This window comes from Bos taurus, chromosome 21, assembly GCF_002263795.3.
Source record: "Bos taurus isolate L1 Dominette 01449 registration number 42190680 breed Hereford chromosome 21, ARS-UCD2.0, whole genome shotgun sequence".
NCBI lineage: Eukaryota > Metazoa > Chordata > Mammalia > Artiodactyla > Bovidae > Bos > Bos taurus.
In genome coordinates this window covers 6,297,492-6,303,491 of record NC_037348.1, presented here as the reverse complement: position 1 = coordinate 6,303,491, position 6,000 = coordinate 6,297,492, and the positions used below count along the sequence as shown (strand labels likewise).

Sequence of the window (6,000 nt, the reverse complement as noted above, 5' to 3'; positions counted from 1 at the left end):
GGGCCGGGTGGGAACCCAAGCCCATGCACCCCCTGCCTCTTTACAGGCTGAGGTTAGCAGGGTCCCCCGCCCTTGCCTTCCTTCCCCACCTTCCTGGGTGCCAGGGGATACTTGACCCCGGGGGCCCTTGCCCCTCCTGAGCCCCAGCACCCAGCTTGGGTGAGGGTCTCCTGGAGCCCGAGTCTTTCCTGCCAGGGGTGCAGGCTGGGGGAGCACCCTCTCTTGCCCCAGCCCCTCTCCACGCACAGACACCTCCCATCCACCAGGCTATGGCAGCCTCTCTGGGTCACTAGGTTGGAGAGCAGAAGTTCGCAGCCTCAGGGCAAAGCACGGACTGGGCTCCCTGGCGGGGGCGGGGGGGTGGGGAGGGGGAGGGGGGGCGGTCACAGCCTATTTCCACGTGGCCGGGGCAGGGCCCGGGGTTGTAGTTCCCTGGCTGGGCAGACAGGCAGGGGTGGGGCGAGGCCCTGAACTTGCCCGGTGCTGGGGCCTCCTCTAGTGTCGGGCAAGGCCCCCTCTTCTCAGACAGGAAGTCTTCATCATGATCAAGTTAGGCTCCCAAGTGTATTGCTGATCCTGTTAGTGCTGCCAATTGTCTCGCTGTTCACACTGTTCACTGAATCCAGGATAGGCAGGGTGTGAGCTAAGAGGCTGGAAGAAGACTCGAGGAGCCGAGGAGCCGTGGGAACTGCAGACGCGTTTATCCTCTCCTGGCTGATGCAGCAGACACAACATAACCATATCGCAGCCATAATGTACTCAGAACACAGCCTCATGTAACATAATCGTGATGTCAGTCCAAGGTAGCCCCAATGCAGCAGTGGCCAGGGCTTTCCTGGTGAAGCTCACAGAGGCGTACCACACACAGCAGCCCGTGACCAAGGTAATGCTTTGTGACGTGCATAGGCAGTGTTACAAGTCATCTCAGCTGTTATATTACAACATGTGAAGGCAGAGCGAGAAGCCAAGGGGCAAGAGAGCCTGACCGTGACATCTTGGCTCATCTGCTCTCTCCCTACACCAAGGCAAAGTCAAATCAGCTGCCAGATGCACAGGACAATCTTCAGGTGGACGGAGTCACCAGCTCACTGTGCTGGGAGCAGACGACAACACTGAATAGAACAGGGTCGTGAAGGGCAGGGGGTGCTCGGGGACTTCCTGGAGGGTTGGGGTTAGAAGCGAGAAGAAGCTGAGGGGGCAGAGGTGGGTGCGTCAGGATGAGGGGCATGCGCAGGGCCAGGGATGGGAGTGAGGAGGTCTGGACGGGGAGGGGTGGATAGAAACAGCCTGCAGACGGGGAGCGGGAGGGGGCCGTCTGCCCAGTCCACCCTGAGACCCGCGCCGCCCCTTCCGCTGGCTGTCTGTGCTCCTCTTTTCCCTCCTCCCCTCCCAGGTGGTGCCTGAGAGCACAGACTCCTCCCCACAGTGGGGCCAGCCAGGCCTGTTCCCTGAGAGCTCGATTCAGAGTGGCTACGTTGACCCCTGTGTTCTTGGCAGTCCCTTCTGGACCCAAAGGCCACAATTTAACTTGGTTTACTAAATTGTTCCAGTGTTTGGTGTTTTGGGGTTTTGTTTGTTTTTTCCTTTTAGAGACAGGTATAATGAGATCATGGTCATGGTCCATTTAAGAGAATCAGGGATCAAAACCCAGCCATCATTCATCCTCTCTGTTTGTCCCTCTAGCTTGAGTTCCACTGCTGGGAGGGGAAGGAGCTAGCCTTCCCTGTCATTACTTATCCTGCAGAATCCCAACTTCTGCTGAGACTTGACAACTATGCTACATTTACAGTTATTCCCAGTTTATAACAACAAAAATGCTGAACTGCAATTGGGAGAGAGAAACTTCATGAGGTTCCGGGTGCATGCTTGCATGCTAAGTCGCTTCAGTCGTCTCCAACTCTGTGTGACCCTATGGACTGTAGCCTTCCAGGCTTCTCTGTCCTCAGGATTCTCCAGGGAAAAATACTGGAGTGGGTTGCCCTGTCCTCACTAACTTTCCAGGTAGTGGAGAGCAGAGCTTGGATTTGTCTGACTCCAAGCCTCTACTCATTCATTCTTGCCTACTTAATTCTATTTTTAAACTATAGAAATTATCACATGTACAGAAGAGTACATAAAAGATATATGTACATTTAACAAACCCGATGGCTCAGTGGTAAAGAATCTGCCTACCAATGCTGGAGATGTGGGTTTGATCCCTGGCTCGAGCCTGGTGGGCTACAGTCCATGGAACCATAAAGAGTTTGACGTGACTTAACAACTGAACAACAACAATAACAAATAAAATGAATACCACTCAACCTATTGCTCCAGCTAAGGAATAGAACATTATCAGTACCTTAGAAGCCCCCACCCCCATGCTCCCTGAATTCCTGCACCCTACTTCCCACCAAGAGACAATGATTCTCTGGACTTCTGCATTCATCTCATATTCCTTCTAAAGTAGCTGTGAATGAAAAATATCACCTGCTTTTTCAGTAGGTAAAAGATGTTGCAGTCATCAAGCCACTATAGTCACTCCCACAGTGAGCCCAGAGGAGGGAATTCAGGATGGGGAAGAATAGGATACTGGCCCTAGTTAGCGGAAGAAGTGGAAGCGTTAGTCTCTCCAACTCTTTGCAAACCCATGGACGGTAGCTGGCCAGGCTCCTCTGCCCATGGAATTCTCCAGGGAAGAATACTGGAGTGGGTTGCCATGTCCTCCTCTGGGGGATCTTTCCAACCCAGAGACTGAACCTGGATCTCCTATGTCTCCTGCATTGGCAGGCAGGTTCTTTACCATTAGCGTCACCTGGGAAGCCCTTGAGGTGCATATCTAAGGAGTGATTTCAGTCAGCTCAGACTCTTGGATCTTCCCATCATAGAAAAGTCCTAGATTCGTTGACTTGAGATATCTGGTTTTCTTTAATTAACAGTAATCTTTTGGTATTCTGACTACCTGGTTTTTGTGGGGAAAAACCTCTATATATCCTTGGCCCCTGCCTTCTCTCTTGGGGAGCAGTCCCTCAGAGCTACCTGAAAGACTGACTCCTGAGCTTGAAGTCCTCAGAAAGTCTGCTAAATAAAATATAATTCCTATCTTTCAGGTTGTGCTTTTTTTTGGATCAACAGTTTTGGCCACCAACTACAAAGGGAGCCAAATCAGACTTCTCTCCTTGGCTTGAACTCTATGAGGATCAAAAGGCTGGTACCAGTAAAGGCCTCTTGTGGAGGAGGCCTCCACCTCCTCAGAGACCAGATGAGTTTGGGTGAGTCTCTCCTTGTTCTTAGTACTCTTGCCTCAAAAATCCCATTGACAGAAGAGCCTAGTAGGCTGCAGTCCATGGGGTGGCTAAGAGTCAGACATGACTGAGCGACTTTCACTTTCACTTTTCACTTTCATGCATTAGTGAAAGAAACGGCAACCCACTCCAGTGTTCTTGCCTGGAGAATCCCAGGGGCAGGTGAGCCTGGTGGGCTGCTGTCTATGGGGTTGCACAGAGTCGGACATGACTGAAGCAATTTAGCAGCAGCAGCAGCTCCTTGTTCTTGGATCTCCAGATTATTGGTTGATGATACTGAGTTTTATTTGGAGACATCAAACACTTTGAAAGATATTGCCGAGTGACTCCCCCTATTGGAAAGACACCAGAGGAGTCCAGTGGAAAGACTGGGAAGATTCTCGCTCAGTTTAGACCCAGAGTGGTTTTGTTAGGGGAAGTACACTGACTGAAACCAACCACCCTGGACAGGCACCCTAGTAACCATTTGCACGAGTTGTTTTATGACAGGAGGTCCTGGTAAGGAACACAAAACTAATAAGCCACACCAACTGGAAGAGTTCAGGAAAGGTCAAAAGTAGACACCACGTGTCTGACCACTTCCCAGAATCCTTCTCTCTGGCATCCATCTTGGCTGAGTTATTCGTGCTCAGTGATGCATCCACCAGGAAGGACTCTGAGTCAGAATGATTGGCTAAAAACAACCCGGAAACTAATCCCATCAACATAAAACCTGAGACTGTGGCAGAGCAGTCCTCCTGGGTCCCCTCACCCTTGTGCTCTCTGCCTGGGTGCCCCTCCCCAAGAAAATCTCTTGCTTTATCAGCACATGTGTCTCCTTGGACAATTCATTTCCGAATGTTAGACAAGAGCCCACTTCAGGCCCTGGAAGGGGTCCCCCTTCCTGCAACAAATGGTGACTCCCCGACTGGGTAAGGAACAAGAGACTTTACTGACCTCTCTCCCCTTCTGTCTCTCTTTCCTCTCCTTAACCCTTCCTATCCTATCCTTTTTCCTGGTCCCGCGGTCTCAGACACAGGAATCTGGTCGAAGGGCCTCAGCCTGAGCTGAGGATTGGAGCCTGATCATCTCCTATTGGCAGAGAACTCGAATTCTGGTTCTGTTCTGGTCTGGTTTCTGGTAGGGCTGAGTTCCTGTCCTCTCTTCTCTGGAGGCCCAGGGTAAGGTCCCGTAATGCTTGGGTGTCTGCAGGTGGCAGGAGACGTCTGTAAGGCCACCCCTTTTGCCTCCTCTCTCACCTCCTCCCCCCTCTTATTTCAACCTGGTTTCCTTTCCTCCCTTTGAAATCTTTGAAGACCTGAGATATTTTCATTTGTTCTGTTAGAACTTGGATCTGAAGTTCTGTGTTTCTATAGGAGGTTTTCTGAGAGACTATAATCTTGTATTTAAGGGAGTGTCTGATGAGGACTGCCAGGTCTATGTGTGTGTTTTATGCTCTGTGTTCTGTGCTGTGACTTGTGATGGCCATTTTGCTTTGTCTGGCCCCTGTTTGGTTTAGACCTGCCGCCATTTTGTTAGAACTTGGCTTTCTTTCCTTGTGCCTTGAGACCAGGGCTCTCAGGAACACTTATCTAGACCATCTCTAACTCCTGAGACTGAGGAAAAATGGGAAGAAGCCTTTAAAATTTTATTTATTCCAACTGTTATTTATAAACTAGTGAATTTTATATTGTAATATCTATTTCATGACTAAACTTAGAAAATGAAGCTTGCATTGTGTCTGTCTGAATATGTGTGTCTCAGTATGTCTTTGTTTCAGGATAATATTTTGAGTTAATTTGTAAATGAGCACTGTTTAATTGGCTTTAGAAAAGTAAGCACTTACAAATCAAATAATTCTAAATTAAACTATGAATTCCAGGTTCATGTGAACTGGGAAATATTCAGTATTAAATTAATGCCTGGTAACATAGACATGTCTTTAGATCCATCAATAAGTAATTCTGTTCTACCTAGTTTTACTAGTGGTCAAATAAGACTGTATTTGGTTACAAATCTGTCAACAAGAAATGTACCTCATTGAGGAAAATACTTTAGGGAAACTAAGAAGTGTTTTCAGTAGGAGAAAATATGAAAAAAAAAAACTGAAAAGAGTTATACATGATAAAGATTTTCTAAAATTGGATTATAATTAGTTGGATAGATGGATTTGTTAGGAATGACACAGCCATAGGAAACTGGTTAGAGCCAACTAGGCCCAAGATGGCTGAGTCGACTTTCACTTGGCCTTGAGACTCAGTCAGTTCATATGCCTATTGTGACATATCAGCAAGCTAAATGATACACCCATCAGCATTGATGAAATCTGACTGAATGTTCTAAAACCCTTTTGACTGATTTTTTTTTTTTAACAAAAGTTCCTAAATTGAATTCTTTTGATCTTTAGCTAACTTTGGGTTGTTTTAGAGGGCCACTGAAACATTCCAAAGAGAGATATTGAACTAACTGTGTTTATTTGGTTGGTTAAATGGAAAATGTTATCAAATGAGTAATAAATCCTCTCATGTTATAATGTATGGTAAATATTACTAATATAGATATTCCTAACATTCTGATGCCAAAACCTTTGACTGTGTGGATCACAATAATGTGGAAAATTCTGAAAGAGATGGGAATACCAGACCACCTGACCTGCCTCTTGAGAAATCTGTATGCAGGTCAGGAAGCAACAGTTAGAACTGGACATGGAACAACAGACTGGTTCCAAATAGGAAAAGGA

At 47.6% G+C, this 6,000-nt stretch overlaps 1 long non-coding RNA gene across 1 annotated transcript in view; it reads left to right on the top strand.

Moving 5' to 3' along the window:
- Positions 1-206: 206 nt before the first annotated feature.
- The window catches only part of LOC132343324 (uncharacterized), a 51,668-nt gene continuing 45,874 nt past the window's right edge, over positions 207-6,000 (top strand). The window contains exons 1-2 of the long non-coding RNA XR_009492083.1: positions 207-1,126; positions 3,087-3,248. This is a non-coding gene — a long non-coding RNA (uncharacterized lncRNA). The remainder of the gene's footprint in view (positions 1,127-3,086; positions 3,249-6,000) is intronic.